This window comes from Mauremys mutica, chromosome 7, assembly GCF_020497125.1.
Source record: "Mauremys mutica isolate MM-2020 ecotype Southern chromosome 7, ASM2049712v1, whole genome shotgun sequence".
Lineage (NCBI taxonomy): Eukaryota > Metazoa > Chordata > Testudines > Geoemydidae > Mauremys > Mauremys mutica.
The window spans coordinates 61,040,440-61,066,148 of NC_059078.1; the positions used below are offsets into that span (position 1 = coordinate 61,040,440).

Below are 25,709 nucleotides of genomic sequence, written 5' to 3' on the forward strand. Positions count from 1 at the left end.
CAATTATTTCTTGATAGTAGCCTAAGGCTGCTGAGTGAGTTAAGCCTGGTCTACACTAGGCGTTTAAATCGGTTTTAGGAGCGTAAAACCGATTTAACGCCACAACCGTCCACACTAGGAGGCACCTTATATCGATTTTAATGGCTCTTTAAACCGGTTTCTGTACTCCTCCCTAATGAGAGGAGTAACGCTAGTATCGGTATTACCATATCGGATTAGGGTTAGTGTGGCCGCTGATCGACGGTATTGGCCTCCGGGCGGTATCCCACAGTGCACCAGTGACCGCTCTGGACAGCATTCTGAACTCGGATGCACTGGCCAGGTAGACAGGAAAAGCCCCGCGAACTTTTGAAATTCATTTCCTGCTTCCCCAGCGTGGAGATCTCATCAGCACAGGTGACCACGCACAGCTCATCAGCACAGTTAACAATGCAGTCTCCTGAGAATCGTAAAAGAGCCCCAGCATGGACTGCACGGGAGGTACTGGATCTGATCGCTATCTGGGGAGAGGATTCAGTGCTAACAGAACTGTGTTCCAAAAGACGAAATGAAAAAGTATTTGAAAGAATTTCTAAGGTTATGACGGATAAAGGCCACAGCAGGGACTCAGTGCAGTGCAGAGTGAAAGTTAAGGAGCTCAGATAAGCCTACCAGAAAACCAAAGAAGCAACGGAAGGTCAGGGGCAGGTCGAAAAACATGCCGCTTCTATGTTGAGCTGCATGCAATTTTAGGGGGCTGCGCCACAAGTACCCCACCCCTGATCGTGGATTCCGAGGTGGGGGTTGTAATCTCTGCCATGGCTGAGGATTATGCAGACGGGGAAGATGAAGATGAAGAAGAGGAGGACGACCTAGCAGAGAGCACACAGCACTCCGTGAGCCCCAGCAGCCAGGAGCTTTTTATCACCCTGACGGAATTACCCTCCTCCCAGCCCTCACAAGCCACTATCCCAGACAATGACGCCATGGAAGGGACCTCTGGTGAGTGTACCTTTGCAAATAGCAAACATTTTTTTTTAAGCAAGCGTTTTTTAATGATTGATTTGCCCTGAGGACTTGGGATGCATTCGCAGACAGTATAGTTACTTAGAAAAGTTTGTTAACATGTCCGGGGATTGAGAGGAAATCCTCCAGGGACATCTCGATGAAGCGCTCCTGTAGGTACTCCAGAAGCCTTTGCAGAAGGTTTCTGGGCAAGGCAGCCTTGTTCCGCCCACAATGGTAGGACACTTTACCACGCCATGCATGTAGCAAGTAATCAGGTATCATTGCGTGGCAAAGCATAGCAGCGTATGGTCCCGGTGACTGCTGGCATTCAAGAAGCATCCGCTCTTTATCTTGTTCTGTTATCCTCAGCAAAGTGATATCGTTCAGGATAACCTGGTTAAAAATCAGGAATTTAAGTAAGGGGGGTGGCCATTTTTCTACTGGGTTCGTGGAGTGCAGCAGCTTAAAAAAAAAACTTTCCTGCACGTAGCGAAGCGGGGGGAGGGGAGGAGTGAAATGCCGATGATCTTTTCTGTGTTTGGTCACCGGCGATCTTCCCCAAGCTACCAGCCACGCAGTGGGTGGGGGGGTGGGAAGGTTGTTGATTAGCAGGGAGCTAGCGTGGTATTAGCCATGCGTTGGGGGGGAGGGGTAAATCACTACAGAAGCCGAAAGACAGTGGCTTACCATGGCCGCATGCAAGCAGAATTCTGATGCCTGGACCTGTGTCTGTGAGATCTGTAACTCCAGAGCTGCAAGCACTCACTATTAAGATGAAAAATGCGACCTTGTAGGGAAATCACATGTGCTAGGTGAATAGTGCTGTTCACTGTGAAAGAGTATAACCATTGTTCTGTAAAATGTATCTTTCTAAATATTTATCTCCCTCATGCAGCTGCAAATTTTTCAACCATCCCTCCTCCATCCCAAAGGCTAGCACAGATAAGGCGGAGGAAAAAGAAGACGCGAGATGAGATGTTCTCGGATATTATGGAAGTTACACGCAATGAAAGAGCTCATCTGAATGAGTGGAAGGACGTGGTATCAAATTACAGGAAAGAGGCCAGTGAACGTGAGGACAGGAGGGATGAACGTGAGGACAGGAGGGACAACCGAGATGAGAGGTGGCGGCAGGAAGACCGGCAGGAAAATCAGCGGTGGCGGCAGGAAGATCAGCGGTGGCGGGATGCAACTCTGGGGCTGCTGCGTGATCAAACTGACATGCTCCAGCGTCTGGTGGAGCTTCAGGAACGGCAGCAGGATCACAGAGTGCCGCTGCAGCCCCTGTATAACCACCCTCAACCCTCACCATGTTCCACATCCTCCTCACCCAGACGTGTAAGAACGCGTGGGGGGAGGCTCCGTGCACCCGCCCACTCCACCCCCGTGGACAGCCCAACCAGAAGGATGTCATTACTGTGAATTTTTTTTAATGGCCTTCTCCATCCCTCCTATCCTCCTCCCAAACCACACCCTTACTTCTCTCCCTCTTTTTATAATGAATCAATAAAGAATTCATGCTTTTTAAATGAGTGACTTTATTTGCATAAGTAAGCTGTACTCGAAGGGGGAGGGGAGTTGCTTACAGGGACTGAGTCAATCAAGGGGGTTGGGTGTTCATCAACAAACACAGCAGTCACACTGTACCCCGGCCATTGATGAAGCTCGTTTTCAAAGCTTCTCTGATGCACACCGCTTCCTGGTGTGCTCTTCTAATCTCCCTGGTGTCTGGCTGCGCGTAATCAGCGGCCAGGTGATTTGGCTCAGCCTCCCACCCCGCCATAAAGGTCTCCCCCTTACTCTCACAGAGATTGTGGAGAATACAGCAAGCAGTAATAACATAGGGGACATTGGTTTGGCTGAGGTCTGAGCGAGTCAGTAATGTCCGCCAGCGCGCCTTTAAACGGCCAAATGCACATTCCACCACCATTCTGCACTTGCTCAGCCTGTAATTGAACAGATCCTGACCACTGTCCAGGCTGCCTGTGTACGGCTTCATGAGCCATGGCATCAAGGGGTAGGCTGGGTCCCCCAGGATAACGACAGGCATTTCAACATCCCCAACTGTTATTTTCTGGTCTGGGAAGTAATTCCCTTGCTGCAGCCGTTTAAACAGAGTAGTGCTTCTGAAGGAGCGTCATGAACCCTCCCTGGCCATCCCACGTGGATGTTTGTGAAACGTCCCTTGTGATCTACCAGTGCTTGCAGCACCATTGAAAAGTACCCCTTCCGGTTTATGTACTGGGTGCCCTGGCGCTGCGGTGCCAAGATAGGGATATGGGTTCCATCTATCGCCCCCCCACAGTTAGGGAATCCCAGTGCAGCAAAGCCATCCACTATGGCCTGCACGTTTCCCAGAGTCACAACCTTTCGTAGCAGCAGCTTAGTGATTGCTTTGGCTACTTGCATCACAGCAGCCCCCACAGTAGATTTTCCAACTCCAAATTGATTCCCGACTGACCGGTAGCTGTCTGGCGCTATCGCCACTCGCTTCTCTACTGTGAGGGCTGCTCTCATCTTGGTATTATGGCGTTTCAGGGCAGGGGCAAGCAAGTCACAAAGTTCCATGAAAGTGCCCTTACGCATGCGAAAGTTTCGCAGCCACTGGGAATCGTCCCACACCTGCAACACAATGCGGTCCCACCAGTCAGTGCTTGTTTCCCGGGCCCAAAATCGGCGTTCAATGGATAGAATCTGCCCCATTACCATCAGGATCTCCAAAGCGCAGGGGCCCGCGGTTTGAGAGAATTCTGTGTCTACGTCCTCATCACTGTCATCGCCGCGCTGCCGTATCCGCCTCCTCCTCGCCTCGGATTGAAGGTCCTGGTTCACCATAGACTGCACGAGAGTGCGCGAGGTGTTTAAAACATTCACGATTGCGGTATTGAGCTGAGCAGGGTCCATGCTTGCTGTGCTATGGCGTCTGCACAGTTCACCAAGCAAAAAAGGCGCAAAACGGTTGTCTGCTGCTCAGGGAGGGAGGGGTGAGGCTGTACCCAGAACCACCCGCGACAATGATTTTTGCCCCATCAGGCACTGGGATCTCAACCCGGAAATGCCAAGGGGCGGGGGAGGCTGCGGGAACTATGGGATAGCTACGGGATAGCTACCCACAGTGCAACGCTCCAGAAATCGACGCTAGCCTCGGACCATGGACGCACATCACCGATTTAATGTGTTTAGTGTGGCCGCGCTCACTCGATTTTATAAATTCTGTTTTACAAAACCGGTTTATGCAAATTCGGAATAGTCCCGTAGTGTAGACGTACCCTTACTGTCAGCGCCAGAGGCGAGATATAGAAATGCCTTGCTGTTAGTACATTACTAGACTATGCTGCTTCTCTTGCTGTTGAAGTGCACCTCCTTGTGGCCAGAGACCACCGCTGCTCAGCAAAGAAGCCAGCTATGGTGTTAGGAGCAAGCTTGCAGCAACATTGGCATTATCAACAGAAGTCCAGCTGTCACTGCCCCCACAGCTATGAATTGTTTTTAAGGTCTGCTCTCTCTTCCTCCGCCCTATTAGAAAACATGGAGGAGATCAGCAGGGTGGGGGAGATGAATGGCAGATAACTGTCAGCGGAAACCAGTGACAGACATTGAACCCTAAACAAGTGAACCTTTGAACCTTTGTCACTTCATATGTTCAAGAACTTTTGCACAAATAAAAGAGCTAGAAACTTTTAGATCATGAAAGCTGAGGTTTAGAGTACCCTAATGCTGGCTGCCCATAGAAATTGAAGACGGGAAGTGTAGAAGAATCCTATACCAATTTGCAACTGTGGGGGAATTTAGGAAGATATGAAGTTACCAGAGTTGGGATTTGGTCAGGTTAGAGGTTAAAACTCCTACCTGTGAAAAGGTCCATAGGATTTTCCGTGATCACATGTGGACAAGACTTTCTGTTTTACATCTCATTTGTGTCTGAGTTAATACTGAACCAGAGTCCCACCTACTGTATTGCCAAAACCGCGTCTTGTGACACTCAGCCCTGGTCTACGTTGAAAATTTTAGATCAACTTAGGGGTGTGAAAAACTGACACCTCTGTAAAAGCAGCAAAGAGTCCTGTGGCACCTTATAGACTAACAGACGTATTGGAGCATGAGCTTTCGTGGGTGAATACCCACTTCGTTGGATGTATCCTGAGCACCGTTGTTTAGCTCAGTGGTTCTCAACCAGGAGTTTGGGGCCCCCTGGGGGGGCTGCCAAGCAGGGCCAGCATTTGACTTGCTGGAGCCCAGGGCAGAAAGCCAAAGCCCTACTGCATGGGGCTGTAGCCTGGGGCCGAGCCCCACCACCCAAGGCTGAAGCCGAAGTCTGAGCAACTTAGCTTCACGGAGCCTGCTATGGTGTGGGGCCCCAGGCAGTTGCCCTGCTTGCTACCCCCTAATGCCAGTCCTGGCTTTTATATGCAGAAAAACAATAATTGTGGCATAGGCGGGCTGTGGAGTTTTTATAGCATGTTGGAGTGGCCTCAGAAAGAAAAAGGTTGAGAACCCCTGGTTTAGCTGACCTGTTTCGCAATGTAGGCATGGCTACATTGATGTAGAAATTCTTTCTACTGCTACTAGCTACCATTTCTTGGGGAGAAGGGGTTTTTATGTTGATGTAGAAGCAGCAAAGAATCCTCTGGCACCTTATAGACTAACAGACGTTTTGCAGCATGAGCTTTCGTGGGTGAATACCCACTTCTTCGGATGCAAGCAGTGGAAATTTCCCGGGGCAGGTGTGTATATATAAGCAAGCAAGAAGCAAGCTAGAGATAACGAGGTTAGATCAATCAGGGAGGATGAGGCCCTGTTCCAGCAGCTGAAGTGTGAAAACCAAGGGAGGAGAAACTGGTTCTGTAATTGGCAAGCCATTCACAGTCTTTGTTTAGTCCTGAGCTGATGGTGTTAAATGAGCTCCAGTTCATCTGCAAATTTAACACCATCAGCTCAGGATTAAACAAAGACTGTGAATGGCTTGCCAATTACAGAACCAGTTTCTCCTCTCTTGGTTTTCACACCTCAGCTGCTGGAACAGGGTCTCATCCTCCCTGATTGATCTAACCTCATTATCTCTAGCTTGCTTCTTGCTTGCTTATATATACACACCTGCCCCGGGAAATTTCCACAGCTTGCATCCGAAGAAGTGGGTATTCACCCACGAAAGCTCATGCTGCAAAACGTCTGTTAGTCTATAAGGTGCCACAGGATTCTTTGCTGCTTCTACAGAACCAGACTAACACGGCTACCCCTCTGATATGTTGATGTAGGAATTGTCTATGCTATAGCAGCATAGCTGCAGCTGTGCTACTGCAGCATCTGTAGAATAGAGGTGCCTGAAGATGGATCTGGGTGGTATTTCATCCAAATGCTGACCTAGTCTGTCTCCACTTAGCTTTTGAGATCCACTGCAATCAGAGCAAAAGGTGGCATGGCTGCAGGCAGCAGCAAATGACACATTTCATTGCTTTGACAATCTTCTTTGGAGGCACAGAGTCAATTAAAAGCTGTGACTCATTCAGGGAAAACAAAGTGCCTAGTGATCTTATTCTTGGGCCATAAGATCATTAAAGTTACCATGAGCACTAGTGGTTTATCACCCTGAGATGGCAGCATGCATTTTTTATTTCCAATCTTCATAACAATGTTTCCTAGAATTGATGGGGGATTTAACAATAGAAAAACTTTAATTATCCATTATTTAATTTACTGGAGACACTGTCAAAGGAATTTTTATTTACATTATTTTCTAATATTTTAAAAATGGCTTCAGTTAACAGTATTCAGTCTCACTTGCACTAGGAATATGTTCAAATCTTTGTCTGTCAAACAGTCTGTGTAGGATGTTGGCCTGCAGTAATAGATTAAGACAAACCAAACTGAGAACTGCATTAAAGTGAAACATTTCTGATGGAATTTGAACATATGTTGAAGAAACAGAAGGGGAAAAATGTTTCAGAAATCAGTTTTTGCTTCTGGATGCTTTTTGTATGGCACCTTTTTGACACATGTATTGAAACCCTGCTTGTTTGATTTCTTCAAGAAAAGCTCAGCAGTTGCCATGGGAGGAAGAGCAAGATGGTTTTGAGGGATCCCTCCCCCATCACCACCGGTGACAACATTCTAGCAGACTCCCTGCTGGTGATGGCAAATATGTTAGCTTTCTCATTAACAGGAAACATTTTAATTCCACAGTTCTTCTTTCTTCCCATATGTGCTTCTATAAATATCACTTGAAACTGGAACAAAATCTTAAACTTTGAAGAGGCAAGTTCATCTGATCCTAGTTTTAACTACGTTCACCTCACAGAAGAATTTTAAGTCTGCCTGTTTCTAAACTAGGTTCAGATTTCTCTTAAGTATTCTTGAACCCTTAGGGTATGTTGGCATTGCAGCTGGGAGGTGTAGATGTACATGCACTAGCTGCGATTGAGCTAGTGCACTAAAAATAGTAGTGTGGCCATGGCGGCTCAGCCTAGCATCACAGATGGGGTTATACTCAGTGGCTATCGCAAGGTGCTGCCTGTGCTGCCATGGCCACACTGCTATTTTTAGTGTACTAGCTTGTTCAGAACTAGCGCAGATGTGTCTACCCAAGCTCTAGTTACATCTCCCAGCTGCTGTGTAGACATACCCTTAGTGTTAGGGTACGTCTACTCTATAGCGACACAGCTGCAGTACTGCAGCTGTTGTCACATATAAAATGTGTTAGGTTAAGAAATTAGTAGAAATTAGTCTTTGGCCTAAGATAGGCTCAGTATAGAGGAGTATGGGAAATTGAATGTATTAGCAGCAAAGAATCCTGTGGCACCTGTCTGTTAGTCTATAAGGTGCCACAGGATTCTTTGCTGCTTCTACAGAACCAGACTAACACGGCTACCCCTCTGAGGCTATGGCTACATTAGCGCTTCAAAGCGCTTCCGCGGCAGCGCTCCCGCGGCAGCGCTTTGAAGCGCTAAGTGTAGTCAAAGCCCCAGCGCTGGGAGAAAGCTCTCCCAGTGCTGTCCGTACTCCAGCTCCCTGTGGGGAATAACGGACAGCGCTGGGAGCCGCGCTCCCAGCGCTGGGGCTTTGACTACACTGGCGCTTTGTAGTGCCGCAATTTGCAGCGCTGCAGAGGGTGTTTTTTCACACCCTGCTGCAGCGCTGCAAATTTGCAAGTGTAGCCATACCCTGATACTTGAATGTATTAGTGTGAGCAAAAGCTAGAGATCAGTTGGAGACATGAGATGGGAAAATCGAAGTTAGCAAGGACTTGACCCAGGGTTATATCATGGCTATGTTTGGTTATAACTGGTTTTAGCTGGATTTCTAATGAATGTTTGAGAATTTGTATTGTAATATTAAAATGCTATCTGTATTGAGCATTGGGAAGGATGGCAGATGTTAATTTAAATAATGTGTAATGTAAAGAGCTGGCAGAAATGTAGATATGGTAATTGGTAGGCTTAATGTTAATTACTGTTATAACAGGTTATAAAAAAGAGAAGCCTTGATAAATTGCCAGAGAGCTCCAATTAACACCAAAAGGGTTACCATTAGGTTATGGGTTATACTTCATTCTGTTGTCAGTGGCCTGATCACCCATTGATACACCATTCTGTCTTTGAATGTGAATGTAATTGTAGTACTTGTGTAAATGGCAATTGCATGCCTCTTTGCTTAACTAATCATTTTTTCTCTTAAATAAAGTTTAGTTCTATCATTCAAAGTGTCATCCAAAGTCCTATACTAACTTAAATTGTCTGCAACTGACCTCAAGGCTCAAACCTGAAAATTAAGTTTGATTTATTGCATTCTGAACTTTAACAATGTAATATTAACTGGGAAGATTTAAAATTCAAGGTTACAGTGTGCCACTGTAGTGTCTTAGCGTAGACATTTCATACATTGATGGAAGTGGTTAATCTACCTCTCTGAGAGGCAGTGTAGCTAGTCTACGAAAGAATCCTTCTTTCAACCTAGCCACATGTACACCAGGAGTTAGGTTGACCTAGCTTCGGTTCTCAAAGCACAAAGTTTTCCCAGCCCCAAGCGATGTAACTACGACTATCAAATTTTTGTGTGTAGACCAATCCCTAGGCTTTTTCAGCTTGCCATTGTGCTGGGCTGTTTTGAAGTCGGACTTCAGGAGACTAGGCACTAATAAATAATCAGGTGAAAGAGCTAAGGTCTTTAGGCTTTGTTCTAGGTAGCTCCGTAGCAGTCGGTCTTTCTCAAGTGAAGAGATTCCATGCCAAGTGAGAGCTCAGCAGACAGAGTGAGCACAGAGCAGTTTTGACTGCATGGGAGTTTAAATTTAGAGCTTATTTCCCCTTAATGCTTAATTGTTAGTAGGCTGGTAGACTGAAAAACGAAAACTTCTAGATGGTGTAAAGTATCGGGGGTAGCCGTGTTAGTCCGTATCCACAAAAACAACAAGGAGGAGTCCAGTGGCACCTTAAAGATTTAACGGATTTATTTGGGCATAAGCTTTTGTGGGTAAAAAACCTCACTTCTTCAGATTTGAAGAATGTTATGTATGTTATCATTCTTCAGGAATGATAACATACAAAAGCCAGTAGGAGAACACTTCAATCTCCCTGGACATTCTATAACAGATTTAAAAGTGGCTATACTTGAACAAAAAAACTTCAGAAACAGACTTCAAAGAGAAACAGCAGAACTAAAATTAATTTGCAAATTTAACACCATTAATTTGGGCTTGAATAGGGACTGGGAGTGGCTGGCTCATTACAAAAGCAGCTTTGCCTCTCCTGGAATTGACACCCCTTCATCTATTGTTGGGAGTGGACTGCATCCACCCTGATTGAATTGGCCCTGTCAGCACTGGTTCTCCGCTTGTGAGGTAACTCACTTCTCTTCATGTGTCATTATATAATGCCTGCATCTGTAATTTTCACTCCATGCGTCTGAAGAAGTGAGGTTTTTTTACCCATGAAAGCTTCTGTCCAAATAAATCTGTTAGACTTTAAGGTGTCACCGGACTCTTTGTTTTTGTAAAACTTTTAGAATCATCAGACAGCAGAAAATTGAATCCATCTTTAGTCAGTCAAAACCCAGTTTAACTATGTAGGCAGAAGATGAGCTGCAGACTAGCCCAGGTGGGCGCTATTCATTGTATTGCACAGAGTACAGAATATGCAACCACTTGCCTTCTGACCATGTGGTGTATGCATGCACTGGAGCAAGCAGCTCTCAGGCTCCAGGTACAGCATCTTGAGGCTAAAAGGCTAGAGTTGGTGACCTGGAGAAACAGAGAGGTGGAACTATATGTAGATGTGGCATATAGGGATGTTGTGGAGTGGGCCCGCATCAGAGCTGACTCCCCAATCCTCCAGTTGAGAAAGCTAGTCTCATAACGGAAGGGACCTAGGTGGAAAGGAGGAACAATGCCCTCCTTCCAGGTGAGATAGTGGAGGCTGGCAATTCCTCATGTACCGAGACAAAGGCAGGCACAGTTTTGGCAAGCTAGTCAATTGACTGCTCAGTTGACTGCCTGTTGTTTGACTGTGGTCAAAGATTGTCAAATATCCCAGCAGGAATACTCTGTAGGTTGTGGCCTACCTTGTTGATAGCATCATGGTGGCTACTTAAATGTCTTGATCGCTCACTGTACAACATGCTAATGGCACCTCTTGGGGAAAAGGTGACCTAATTAAAAGTTGAGCATCTTCCTTGTCTGGCCTGTTGCACACAATGTGTTTTCTAGCTGTTTCATGGATTCCAAGGCCAGAAAAAAACCATTGTGATCCTATAGTCTGACCTCCTGACAGGATGGATTTGATTTAAATCACTAGTCCGGAAGACTCAATTTAATCATGGATTTCTATATAAAACTGCATTCTTGTTGGTTGTTATAACCTAAATACATATTCTTCACAACTCAGTGATAGATGTAGGTTTCATTTTTAGAAGGTACACTATACATTTTTAAAGTGATTTATTTTGAAACATTTTCAGATTAATTTTACAGCTATATCAGAAAATGAATGATTGGTTATTTAATTTACCAAAGGTAACTGAAGCAGATATTTATGAAGTCATTGGGAGGTGAACTATTTCATATTCAACAGGTTAATCATTAATATTTGGAGGATTTTCGTGCCATGCTGTATTAGGAGAACATCACCAGACAGACATTTAAATTGTTTTAACTAACTAAAACAACAACATTATGTATTCTGGATTTTTTTCTTCAACAGCAAACATATAATATTTTAACAAAACAAGCATATGAATTTTTTAATTTAGTTAAACATTCAAGTTTTTTAAAATCAGGTTTGTTTTCGTTAAATTGGTTTTTAGCTAAAGTAGTTAAATGAAATGTTTAAAAAAACAAAAACAAAATTAAATCGACTGTCAGCCAGGTCAACATGAGAAACTTAAAATATTGGCTTCTGCAGCTAACTCAGTTGTCTTCACCTTCATTTTCCTGTTTGTTCATAATCTGGAAAAGAAAAACAAGCTTTCCTGCTTTTTCAGGTCCCAAATGATTTCTTAATTTGGAATGAATTAGTCCAAAGGAATAAAATATCTGCTGTTAAAAGTGAGATTATCACTTCAACAGTTTTTTAATCCAAATGCTTAAGTGACTTCACCCGTTTACTGGTGTGACTTTCTTTAAAACATCATCAGCAAACATATATTTCTTGAATGGTTCACCCTTAGCTCTGAAGTTTATTATAGTTGGCGTTATAGAGGGATGATTGCTGGATGTCCATGTCATAGCCAACTCCTCTTCTTCAGCAGTTAAGGTTTGACCTTGGTACCCAGTATTGAGAACATTTGCAAGAAAATGAGCTGGAGATAGTGCTTATCCCATTTGTTTTTTTAATGCTTGTAATTTAACTCTGTCATTGCATATTTCTCTTTTTAAGATCTCACTCAGATCCTTCCAAATTTCAACAGCATCAGCAATAAAACAGATATTTCCTGCATTTTTGTTCAAGGCTACAGAAATAGGCTTCAGGGTACCCAGCATGTGTTCAGCATTTCTCTTAAGCCCAATATTGAGAATTTTGGCTGTGATAGCGCCATCTATTGTTTTCATGGTTTTGTTCATAAACTGTCATCAGATTAGTTCTTGAGATGGTGCTCAAAACAGTCCACTACTTAGTTCCATCGCACATCTTGTGGGATGTTCCTCCCACTTTTTTCAGAGCAGCTGCTGCTGCAAAGTGGTTGTTACGGAAGTATTTTGCAATTTCAATAACATTTAGCCTTTATTTCTGGAACACTGAAGTCTTTGGCTAGGAGGTGCATCAAGTGAGCACTGCAACTGTATGTTGTAAGCTTGGGACTGTCTTCTAAATAATTTCTTCTCATCTTGGATACATTTGCAGCATTATCTGTGACCAAGCTGCATACTAGACATTTGAATTATTTTCAGTTTGTTATAGCTTTTACTGCTTCTTCTTGTAAGTATTCTACTGTGTTTGCATTTCCTGATGTCTCAGTTGTTTCTGTAAGGAAGGCATTCCCTTCTGTTGTCACACAAGCACATACAACAGGATCATTGTGGACATTGCTCCACCCATCAAGACTCAGGTTAACAATTGTACCCTCTAGACCTTTTGCACACTGCTCAATTTCTCTTTCATACACTTTATCCAGCAATTTGCCTGCAACATCTGCTCTGTTGGATGGACTACCATGTTAATGAAGTGTTGGTTCTCAATCATACGGAAAGGAGAGCTTGTTGCATAAACAAACCAGGCAATTTTTTCATCAATTACCTCTTTTTATAATCTGCTGGTTCTTATCACAAACTTAGTTATGTTTTTTTTCTGGATGATGGAGTCCCCCTCCCCCCCCTTTTTTTTTTTGCTACTGGTGATATACTGTGGCTATGTGACATACATGATGTGACTAAAACACTATCATTGGCAAATAACTCTGAAACATCAGAAAATGATGGTGATCTTGAAGGTGGATTGTCTTCAGAATCCTGTATGTTGAAGATGGATTCTCCTAAACAAAATAAGTCAATGCAGTTATTTAATTATTACCATACTGCTCATTTAGTATTATTCATTGCATTCACTGACACTAAGGGCTTGGCTACACTTACAAGTTGCAGCGCTGGTGGAGGCTTTCCAGCGCTGCAATTACACCCCGTCCACACTTGCAGGGCACAACCAGCGCTGCAACTCCCTGGCTGCAGCGCTGGCTGAAAACCCATCCCGGCAGGGGTATAAGGAGTGCAGCGCTGGTGATCCAGCGCTGCTCAGCAGGTGTGGACACTCACCAGCGCTTTAAGTGTCCTCCAGGGAATAAGGAGTTATCCCAGAATTCCTGTTCAGCCACTCTGCTCATCAGTTTGCACTCTACTGCTCTTGCCTCAGGTGACCCGCCCTTTAAATGCCCCGGGAATTTTAAAAATCTCCTTCCTGTTTGCTGCAGCCAGGTGTGTGTGGAGTGCAATCAGTTAATCTTTCCAGGTGACCATGCCTCCACGTGGCAAACGAGCCCCAGCATGGAGCAATGGCGAGCTGATGGACCTCATCAGTGTTTGGGGGGAGGAATCTGTGCAGGCACAGCTGCGCTCCAGCCGTAGGAATTACGATATCTTTGAGCAGATATCAAGGGCCATGCTGGATAGGGGCCATGATCGGGACGCACTACAATGCAGGGTGAAAGTTAAAGAGCTGCGGAGTGCCTATTACAAAGCCCGCGAGGGGAATCGCCGATCCGGAGCTGCCCCCACGACCTGCCGTTTTTACAGGGAGATGGACGAGATACTTGGGGGTGACCCCACTGCCAATCCCAGGATAACGATGGACACTTCTGAGCAGGCTGGGGGACAGGAGGAGGAGGCGGAGGCGGCGGCGGCGGGGGGGGGGAGGAAACCGTGAGTGAAGCTACTGGGATGGGGGAAGACACCCCAGAGTGGGCATGCAGCCAGGAGCTCTTCTCAAGCCAGGAGGAAAGTACCCAATCGCAGCAGCCAGCAGTTGCAGAAGGACAAGCAGAGGAGCGGGTTAACGGTAAGCGGCTTTTATTTTCTGGGTGGAAATGTTTCTGGAGAGGAAGGGGGGTTATGGCTGCATGCATGCCAGCCTCTATATGTGGAATAGCCCGTTGATGTGGTCTATCACGTCGCGGTAATCTGCTTCAGTTATCTCAGCAAAAGTTTCATCCAGAGCGTGGGCAATATGATTGCGCAGGTTTATAGGCAGAGCCACTGTGTCCCTTGTCCCAGTGACGGTGACGCGTCCGCGCCACTGTGCTGCCAGTGGTGGGGGGACCATTTCTGAACACAGGCAAGCCGCGTAGGGTCCCGGGCGGAATCCACATTGCTCTAAAAGAGCCTCCCGCTGTGCCCTAGTGACTCGCAGAAGGGAGACATCTTCCAGGATTAACTCCTGTGAAAAATGTTGGGAGACTCTTTAGTGAAGAGATAGGGAGATAAGATCACCCCTGCAGCTGCATCTTCACTCAACCCCTCTAGCACTCCAGATTACCCGAAGCAACCAGCTCCCCTCTATCACTCAAGCCCCACTTCTCCCTCTATAAGCACCCCTCACTCACCATTTCGTGGCTTCTGTTGTGTTATGCGTTTGGGAAAAGAATGCTAAAGTGAGAACTCCCTCAGTGTAACAATTCATGTCTGGAGATAGTGGATACAATGCTGCCCGTGTTAAATGTTGTCATTTCTGTGTTTCTACAGTGACCTTGACTACTGGACTGCCCAGATGTTCAACATCACAGAGGCTTCAAAATTTGAGAAAAAATCCCCGAAAGAGCAAAGAGGACATGCTGAAAACTGTTCTTCATCACTCTGCTACAGAGAGAAAGGAATTGAAGGAGTGGAGAGAGAAGGAAAGCATGATCCGCCAGAGACATTGGCGTAGAAACGCTGTGTCAAAGAGGAAAAGCACAAAGCAGCTGCTAGACATCCTGTCGCGCCAAGCGGACTCTCTCCAGGCTATCGTAGCCATGCAGGCAGAGCAGTCCCGTGCTGCCCCACAGCCCCCCCCGTCCCAAAGCTTTTTGCCTTGTGCCCCAATGTCAGCTCAAACCGCCTTTCCCCAGCATTCAGGTTCTTACCACCACCAGCTGCCTCCAACACCTGTACGTTCACCAACCAGCCCTGATACCTACCACCACCCTTACCCTCTGCACTCAACCCCCATCACCATGCAGTATATGCACCCTGAAGTGCAGGATTCGTTAAACAGCACTCCAGACAGGACATATGCAAACTTGTGACTGTACAGTTCACCAACCCACACCCCTGCCCTCTTGTTTTCATGAAATGTTGTGTGTCTGTCTGTCTGTCTGTCAAGGAAGTTTTTTTCTTTTCAATAAAACAATTCTTGGCTTTGAAAACAGTCTTTATTATAGCAGATAGTTAAAGATACCTTAGCCCAGTAAAGAAAGAGGCACTGCAAATCATATTATTATTAGGGATAATAGAATAACAGTGTAAGCAGTGCAATTCACTCCCATGCAAGGCAGCAAACATTACTGTTGGCTTTCAGCCTCAAATTCTTCCCTCAAGGCATCCCTAATCCTTGTAGCCCTGTGCTGGGCCTCTCTATTAGCCCTGCTCTCTGGCTGTGCATATTCAGCCTCCAGGACTTGAACCTCGGCGGTCCATGCCTGACTGAATGTTTCACCCTTCCCTTCACAAATATTATGGAGGGTACAGCAAGCGCATATAACCGCGGGGATGCTGCTTTCCCCCAAGTCTAGCTTCCCATACAGACATCTCCAGCGGGCTTTTAAACGCCCAAAAGCACACTCCACAGTCATTCTGCACCGGCTCAGCCTGTAGTTGAACCGGTCCTTGCTCCTGTCAAGCTTCCCTGTATAGGGTTTCATGAGCCAAGGCAGTAACGGGTACGCGGGGTCTCCAAGGATCACAGTGGGCATTTCGACATCCCCTACTGTGATCTTCCTGTCTGGGGAAAAAAGTCCCTGCCTGCATCTTCCTGAACAGGCCACTGTTCCGAAAGATGCGTGCATCATGCACCTTTCCAGGCCAGCCTGTGTAAATGTCAATGAAACGCCCGCGGTGATCCACAAGCGCCTGGAGAACCATAGAGAAATACCCCTTACGATTAACGTGCTCTGATGCCAGGTGGGGGGGGGGGGCAGAATAGGAATATGCGTCCCATCTATCGCCCCTCCACAATTAGGGAAACCCATTTGTGGAAAGCCATCCACAATGTCCTGCACGCTCCCCAGAGTCACGGTCTTTCTTAGCAGGATGCGATTAATTGCCTTGCAAACTTGCATCAAAACGATTCCCACGGTCGACTTTCCCACACCAAACTGGTTCCCGACCGACCGGTAGCTGTCTGGAGTTGCCAGCTTCCAGATTGCAATAGCCACCCGCTTTTCCACCATCAGGGCAGCTCTCAATCTTGTGTCCTTGCGCCGCAGAGTGGGGGCTAGCTCAGCACACAGTCCCATGAAAGTGGCTTTTCTCATACGAAAGTTCTGCAGCCACTGCTCGTCATCCCAGACTTCCATGACGATGTGATCCCACCACTCAGTGCTTGTTTCCCGAGCCCAAAAGCGACGTTCAACGGTGCTGAGCATTTCTGTGAATGCCACAAGCACTTTGGTGTCACACGCGGCAGGAGAATCGATATCGATATCATCGTCAGACTCCTCACTGTCACTTTGGAGCTGAAGGAATAGCTTGACTGCCAAACGTGTTGTGCTGGCGACACTCATCAGCACAGTCCTCAGCAGCTCGGGCTCCATTTGCCACAGAAATCGCGATTCACACAGAGAGTAAAACAGAAAGACACTCACAATGGCGCCAAACGCTGCCGGAAAGAGTGAATGCTGGGATGTGAAGCGATGCACCACGGGGCGCTGGCAAACAGGAAGCGGAATGACCCGCACACTTCCTTCCCCTTCCCACAATACTCAGCGCCAAAATGGGACGAGGTGCTCTGTGGGATAGCTGCCCACAATGCACCTCTCAATACAGCGCTGGAAAGTGCTGCAAGTGTGGCCACACTGCAGCGCTGGTAGCTGTCAGTGTGGCCACACTCCAGCGCTGGCCCTACACAGCTGCATGACCAGCGCTGTAACTCCCAGCGCTGCAACTTGTAAGTGTAGCCAAGCCCTCAGTACTCTTTTAAAGGTGAAATTGTACAAGGAAGATCTGCTTATTTCAGCTATTTATTTTTTATCACAACTGCATCTAAAATGATAGTACCGTAGAGTAACAATTATATTATTTGCTCAAACACAAGAATTCAAGAATCGTCCAGAAGGAAGACAGGCAGTCCTTAAGAAAGAATTATGGAATAAAAAAGTTTACCAGCCTGCATGTTCAGACATGTTCCTTTCATCATCTTCAGTTCCGCTTCCTCCTGAGAAGGAACACTTCTCATGATGTTGTTTCATTCGGGCGACCAGGCCCTGCATTTCTTTGTTGCACTGTTTGCATTTTGCACGCACGCCTGTCTTACCCACAGGTAGAGGAACTTCATTAAAATATTCCCAAACTGGGTCTCTTTTACGGCCTGCTGCCATTATAGGTTTTCCCTTCTAGTGAGAGAATGGTATGGTAGATCTCAAATCAATGAATATTACACTCAGAAAGAACTCAAGACTTCTGGAATATGCTGCTCAAACAGTTTCACTTTTGTTTCTACTGCCTGTCCCTCCCTTCTCACATTTATCTCCAGACTTTTTCTCCTTGTCCAGATCTATTCCACCCCCAACAATCATTGAACTTTTTGAAACTTTGCACTTCTAGAGAGACGTAAGGGTTTGACTCCGTGTACGCAAATTTGCAGAGGGATAATAGGGTTGAGGTCTGTTATTTCTCACCTCCTATATATTTATTTATTTATTTATTTAAAAACATATTTGCTGTTAACAAGCATGTTATCTCTGGAGACACAAATCCACAGTTTGAGAACTGCAAAACTAAGCATCTCTGATGGTATCTTCTAGACTGAGCACTGACTCCCATTGGGTAGTTAGAAAAATTAACCTAAATCTATACAGAAGCCCCTGGAACCCCATAAGATTAGGTCCCTAATCCATGAACTATTGGAACACTTACAAAACTATTTTTAAACATTACATGAATATATTGTCTCATACTATAGAATTAGAATTTATAATCCTTATTCCATGATGAGATATCTTTGAGCTATAATGCATCTTAATTAAAACTATCTTTAAATAGGTTTTTTCCTCAAAAAGCATTTTATCAAAAAAATCTGATTTAAATAAAAATCTGATTTAATTTTTTTTTTAAATTATTGATTTTTGTCCACCCTGCTCATGTATAACATAGGCAAGTGGCACTCAACCTTTCCAGACTACTGTATCTCTTCAGGAGTCTGATTTGTCTTGCTTCCTCTCTTCCCCCCCCCCCCCCAAGTTTCACCTCACTTAAAAACTACTTGCTTACAAAATCAGACAAAAATACAAAAGTGTCACAGCACTCTATTGCTGACAAAGTGCTTACTTTCTCATTTTTACCATATAATTATGAAATAAATCAACTGGAACATAAATATTATACTTACATTTCAGTGTATAATATATAGAGCAGTATAAACAAGTTGCTGTCTGTATGAAATTTTAGTTTGTACTGACTTTGCATGTGCTTTTTATGTAGCCTGCTGTACAATTAGGCAAATATCTAGATGAGTTGTTTCACCCTCTGGAAGACCTCTGCGTATCCCAGGTGTATGCATGTCCCTGGTTGAGAACCACTGACATAGGCCATAGAACTTCTCGAAATAATTCCCAGACCAGATCTTTTAGAAAAACATCCACTCTTGATTTAATAATTGTCAGTGGTGGAAAATCCACCCTGACCCTTAATAAATAGTTCCAATGGTTAATTACCCTCCCTATTAAAAATGTATCTAGCTTTCCAGCCGTTGGATTGCAGGGGGGCCAGAATGGGTGGGTGAGGGCATGGGCAAGGGTCCATGGCTCTCCCCCTTGTGAAAGTGGATGGGCCTGACCTATCCACTTTTTGCCATGGGCCCAGCCCCCTGCCTCCCCTTCCCCCCTCCTTCTCCTCCCTGCTCTTGAGGTCCTGCCAGGCAGGAAGCTGGAGCCTGACTTGAGTAAGAGCGGCCTGGGGAGCTGCGGCCCTTCCACCTGCCTGGGGTGGGGGGCCACCCAAGAGCAGCACCCAGCCTGTGTCCCCAACCTCCAAGCCCCATGCCCAGGGCAGAGGGAGGGTACATGGCTCTTATCATGACCTGGCTGTGGCTCTTCAGCAGTGAGACCCTGCTCCCAGGCCAGGCCAGAAGCTAGAGCTGAGTTGGGGTAAGAGCAACACGGGCAGGTGGAGGGGCCTGGGCTTTCTGGCCTAGCTCTGACTTCACTGGGGGTGGGATCTTGGGGGGGGGGGAGAGGAGGGGCAAGGGTGGGGCCACAGGGTGTGTGGGGCATGGTCACAGAAGGGGCAGACCTTGTGGGCCCCCCCCACTTTTAGGAAGATTCTGTCGCTCCTGTAATCAAGGCATCCCTTAACCTCTCTAACTAAATAGACTCAAGGCTCTCAAACTTCTGTACTGGTGACCCTTTTTACATAGCAAGCCTGAGTGTGACACCCCCCCAAATATATAAAAAAGTGTTTTTAATGTATAACACCATTATAAATGCTGGAGGCGAAGCAGGGTTTGGGGTGGAGGCTAGCAGCTTGCGACCCCTCATGTAATAACCTCGCAACCCCCTGAGGGGTCCTGACCCCCTGCTTTCAACATTCCTGTAGCTCTTCTTTGTATGTATATCTTTGTGTGCCAGACCACCAGTAGTACATTGTGGTTTACATGGTAGGTTAAACACATTAAAAGACATGCTCCCTGCCCCAAAGAGTTTACAATCTAGACAGACTAGACAAATATACAGACATTAACTCCGAAAGGAGGGAGTGGAGATTCACTGTCATTAAACTTTGTCCCCCAACACAAAGTAAAAGCCAGTTAAGCTGCTTGAAGAGTTAGCCTGCTGCCTGCCTAGTAAAAGTGCTTTTAAAATGACTTTTCTTTTATAATTGGTTTGTTTTTATTTTTGTTGAATTTCATTTTTTGTTTTGTAAGTGTTCAATCTTGGGTAATGTTCATATTTAGATGCTAATCTAACCTTTCCAAAAATATTATAATGCTTTCATTTTTTAGATCTTGATTTCATTGTTACATTTATCCAAGTTAAAATAACTAAAGTAACTTTGTTGTAATTAGGCCCAAGTATCTAAGGCTTAGCTTGTTGGAAACCATAAAGACTTGCTCTTTTTTGTTACTGTTCTAGTAAATAGTGCTTTAAATTATTTGACCATTTTTGACATGGACTGGTCAAATGCCCAACTTTAGGCAGGCTGTGGTGATAGTTGATTCGATCATGAGAAACGTAGGAGTGTTGGGTATGTGGTGACCATGATAATTGCCACTTCACTTGTGGCAGGCCTCATGAAATGAACTTCTGGGGAAGAACCTGTGGTCCCAGTACATGTTGGTACTAATGATGCAGCGATACATTATAGAGGCCCTGGAAGCTACGTTTAAACTGCTAGGAAGAAGGCTTTTGTCTTGGCCTCTATGGTAGCTTTCTCCGACATGCTGCAGGTTCAGCTAGACAGAGGGTGTCAGGGTCCCAGTGTGTGGTTGAAAAGATGATGTAAAGAAGTGGGGTTTGGTTTTATTTGGGGAAGAAGAGCCTTATACAGAATCAGACTCTTGGTGCGTGCTTTAAAAAAGGGTGAGAGTGTTTAAGTTAGAGTTGGGGGAAAGCTGGCAGTAGAACAGGGATGATATAAGAACACAGTAGTAAATTCTGTAAAATCAGCAGGATTTCAAATTAAGGAGTTAAATAAAAACAGGTACCCAGTCAAGAATAAGAAGTAGAGGTATTTGCATGCAAATACAAGAAGTTGAAAAAGCAAAAAAAGGATGTCTTGTGATGGACAAGAACCCTGATACAATAGGCATATGGACAGATGGTAAATTGCAAAAACCAATAATATGTTGCAGTACCTGGTTACAAACTACCCAGGAAAGACAAACTAGACTGAAGAGGGTGTGGAGCAGTACTGTATCTAAAGGATTACATAGAATCTAATTGGATAAAAATTCTGAGTGGAGTTGACCACACTGTTGAATCTATATAGATACAATTTCAAGTTGTAAAAATGTAAATATGTCAGTAGGGCTATACTACCTGCCTCTGGGTCAAGGAAAAAGAACTGGAGCGCACAATCACCCCACCCCCCAAGTGACATAAATTATGTCGACATACGCCGTAGTGTAGCCATAGGTGAATGAGCAACACGATGGGAAATGAAATGCAGCGTCAATAAATGCAAAGTATTGCACTGGAGGAAGAAAACTGAACTATTTGTTCACCTTAGTGTTTTAAATTTGCCATATCAGCTCAAGAAAGGGACCAAAGCATCATTCAAGATAGCACAATGAAGACATCTGCACAGTGTGCAGCTCTGGGATGTTGGGATGCATAAGGAGTGGGATGTTGAATAATACAAATAATATTATAATTCCTTTATATTAATTAATGGTGCAGTCACATCTGAAATAGTGTAGTATTCTTTCAGCCCATCTCAAAAAGGATATTGCTGAACTAATGAGATGACCAAAGAGCAGTAACAAGAACGATCAGGGGCCAAGAAAAACTTTCACATGAAGAGAGATGGAAAAGACTGGGATTATTTACCTTAGAAAGGGGACACATAACCGGGGACATGATTAAAGAATATAAAATCATGATGGATAGAGAAGGGTGATGGAGGGTTTCCATTCTTGTCTCATAACACACAAACAGGGTGACTCAATTAAATTAAAAAGGGCAAAATTAAAAAATAGATAAAAGGGAATGCATTTTTGCAGTGTGCAGTGTAAATTTTGGAACTCACTGCCGCATGATGTTGAGGCCAAGAACTTAACAAGAACCAAAAAATGATTTGACATTCATATAAATATCAAGAATATCTAGAGTTACTATGAGTTACTGACCAATTTTGTGGAAAGGCTATTAAGCTCAGACTTAATGTCCTTAATCCTGATCTCTAATAGTTAGAGGATGTCTCGAGATCTAATGTGAGTGGTGATAAGGGGAATTATTCCACATCTGCTTACTGAGAAGTTTCTACATCTTCCCCAGAAGCATCTGGTGCTGCCCACTGTTGGTGAGAGGATACTGGACTACATGAACTGTGGTCTGATCCAGTCTGGCAATTCCTATGTTTGACCACTAATAACAATGAAGTTTTGCAAACTGAGATAATTTTAATTTATTGCTTCTGGAGGTCAAGAAGAAAATTATTTTTACACCATGCCATGTGCAGCATTGCACAGCTGGGTAGATGCACATGTATTTTCATTCACCCACCCCCTTTTCATTTAATTTTTGCTCAATTACTGTTTGAACGACTTGCATACTGGCTCATGGACCACTGCTTAGTCCGGGACAGTCAGTTGTACATTCCTAAACCTATATTGCATTAATTTCCTCACTACTGTAGGTAGCTACTTACTGAGAGAACTCTCAACCTGAATTTCATTCACTGCTCATCTTTTTTCACCAGATAAGCAGTATATGAAGTTAAAATTGTGCAACCAAAACTGTGGTGTGCGCTAAGGTATAATACAGAATTAAAGCTCTGCATCCTGGGGTGTACACAGGCTTCTGCTAGCGTAAACTCATGCACAGATTCCTGTTGGCAGGAAGTCTCTCATGGTTAGGGCTCGGAAATGTTTTTTTAATTAATAATAAACTGCATTTTTTAGCAAATTTAAGGGCAACCAAAACTTATTTTGCAAATTTGGGTTGAATTTGGCAAATAGTTTTGAACAAATTGGGGGGGGGGGGCAAAATCAAATGTTTGTTTGGACATTTTACAGATGAGCAATTTTTTTGATACTAATCAACACCCCACCAACCCCCCCCCCCCCCAAAATCAATCAGTTATTCTCTCAGCTGTCATCATAGTGGGAAGAGAAGGTGCAACACAAGCACCTGTTCCCCTTCTCCGGGCAATTTGTAGGCATAATCCCAAGAATTGGTGTGGTGCTCATGGAGCCATTTTTACGTAGCCCCCAGCTGTAAACTAAAAGCTCATTCACTGCTATCCCTTCCCTGTGCTCTCCCCAGCTTGCTAGTGACATGGTCTGCCCTTCCTCAGATTTCATTCCCTGGTGGCATTGGGAGACGTGGTTTATTTCTTCCTGTGCTTCAGTTACTATGGACCTAGATGTGCATCACAGGAAAATTATGTATTCAATTAAGGAACCAATAGGAAACCTAACCACAATGGTTCTGGCTACATATAGTTGAATTGTATCAGTTTAGCTTCATGTGGGATCCCAGGACCTGTTACTAAATTACTTATTATTCTGCTGTTAGATTGGATAACTGCTTCCTGAATACATACCAGATATTACCTTACAGTAAGTTGGGTGTACGCTAGGGTTGCCAGCCCTTCAAGATTGCCCTGGCGTCTCCAAGAATTTAAGATTGTCATGTGACAAAATCTTGAGGAATATGTCCAAGCAAAACTGGCAACCCTAGTACACTCATCCTCCTCTCATGCCCTGAACGGTGTAGCATTTTGGTGGGTGTTAAACAGTAGTGTTCTTCCACTGCAGATAAGTCTGTGTATTTAAGTGATGGATTCTCTTTGGAATGAAAGGCACTATATATAATTATAAGACTAAGATGAAACATTAAGTGTAGAAAGTAGAGCTAAAGCTTGTCAATACACATTGGTTTGTTAGATGGAAACATTTCCAACAGGATCTAGCATAGTGTTGTGTTGTGGTATGCTTAGTTTGATTTCCAAAGTGCCTGTTAACATGAAGTTTCTCATTAATTCTTTCAACCCCTTATCTTCTGTACAGGATTTGAAAATAATCCCCTTCCCTGAAGTAATGGCTTATTGGGCATGCAGGATATGTTCAGCTTTAATGAAAGCAGGCGAGCAGGGCTGTTTATTTTTAGTGGCTTATTTCTTGTATTTCTCCCACTAAACAATTTTTATGTATGTGCAACCTCAGTGCTGGAAAAAGGCTCACCATTTCATTTTCCTACTCAACTCCCAGGGCTTGAAAATTGAATGATTAGAAGACAGCCATTCGAGGAACATTTGAGATTCCAAGTCTATGAAGGCCAGTTATGTTTGGAGCAAGGTATACTTGGTGCTTGGGAAGCAGCAAAATCAGAGTGGGATTAGCATTTTGATTTGCAAAATAGATGAAGTATACCTTTATAATACGGAGATTTTTCACCAGCGATACAGTTAGTTGGCTCACAATGTGAATATACCATAAGAATCAGCATGGATTGAAAACCATAGAGCACTAAGGTTCTTTAATTGACAAAATAACCGAATTGGTATGCCTACATCTAAAGGAACTGACTGAATTACAGGGTAGTCTGAATAAAGGAAAGGTGTAGAACAGTTTTGGGTTATGTTCTATTTCATTCAGGTAGAAGGCAAGCCTCTTAATATAATTTTAAAAGAATCTAATAGCAGAGAGAGGATATAGGATTTTAACTTTTAGTGCTTTACAATATTATATGGAGTTTGCAGTCTGTTGAAATACTAATTTGTTCTTTACCTATTTGTTTTTTTCAATTCCCCCCCCCCCATGCTAACTGTCATGATTGATTGTGAAATTAAACTGGTAATATTTTTTTAACAGGATGCAGGCACATTTAATTACAGCTGGCTGGTTGTCACTGAATCATCTCCCTCAGACATGTACCCAATTCTTTTTTTAAACCAGAATCATAATTACACTGCTGGTACCATGAATTTGTTATAGTTCATGTGGAATTAACAGATAGTCATATAATCCTTGAGATTTGGAAGCATTAGGGGCATTTCTGAATTGCTTAACTATTACTCCAGATTGTGAGGCAACGTATCAACAATTGCTTTGGGGAACATTGGAATAGCTCTGGTAAAACTTTAAACAAAACCTCTTTGGATAGGATTAAAAGATTTCAAATTTGAAAACTAATTGTTTAACCTTTATGTATTAAATTCGATGTTCCCTTCCTCCAGTTAACAATCCAAGTGTAGTAGAAATTTTGTCCGCTCACTGATTTAACCCTCTGACGCAAAAATATCTTGCACTTGAATTGAGGCTAGGTTAAACCTGCTTGCTCCGAGCAAGCTTAAAATTTGTTTGGGTGAGTGAGGGACAACTGTGAGTGAGGGGAATGGGAAGGCAGGGCACAGAGCGGACCAGACTAGGTGTATGGGGGGGGGGGAGAGGCAGGGGGAAGCAAGGGGCGGAAGGCCCAGTAAGAACAGGTGGGCCTTCTGTATGCCCAGGAGGGCAGCAGCAGAAAGAACAAGAAAGTGTAAGGACCCTAATATTAAAGCCTATCATTTATTTGGTTTGGGGGAGTAATGGTGGGGGAAGGAGGAGAGCACTAATTAGCCTCATGCTACACTGATGGGCTATCCTTAGGATTACCACACTCTGAGTATTAACTAAAGCAGTTTGTAGGTCAGATGTTTTGGCAACCAAGTGCTTATATGTCAGTAGGAATTGTGCTAAAAGTCACCTCCATTGTTCTCACTGACTGGCAGGTGTGATGTTACCAGTCCAGCAACCTGTAGTCAGGTCTCAGTGAGGTGTGGTTTTCATGCATTTGTTCTTGTTAGATTGTAAGATCCTGGGGGCTGGGATTCTGTCTTGTACAGTACTGAGCACAGTGTCACTTAATGACCACATTTTACTGGGTACTCCATCTGCTATATCTGTAGTACA

General features: G+C 44.4%; 1 protein-coding gene across 5 annotated transcripts in view; it reads left to right on the forward strand.

Moving 5' to 3' along the window:
* The window catches only part of MAPK8 (mitogen-activated protein kinase 8), a 147,188-nt gene that overhangs the window by 42,821 nt on the left and 78,658 nt on the right, over positions 1–25,709 (forward strand). The window contains exon 1 of one of the 5 annotated variants that reach the window (XM_045024413.1): positions 24,037–24,113. The exons of 2 other annotated variants lie outside the window; for them this stretch is intronic. The gene's annotated coding sequence lies outside the window, so the exon portion shown is untranslated. Of the gene's footprint in view, positions 1–24,036; positions 24,114–25,709 lie in introns of those variants that run through there. 2 more of the 5 variants (XM_045024412.1, XM_045024416.1) reach the window with 2 other exon arrangements.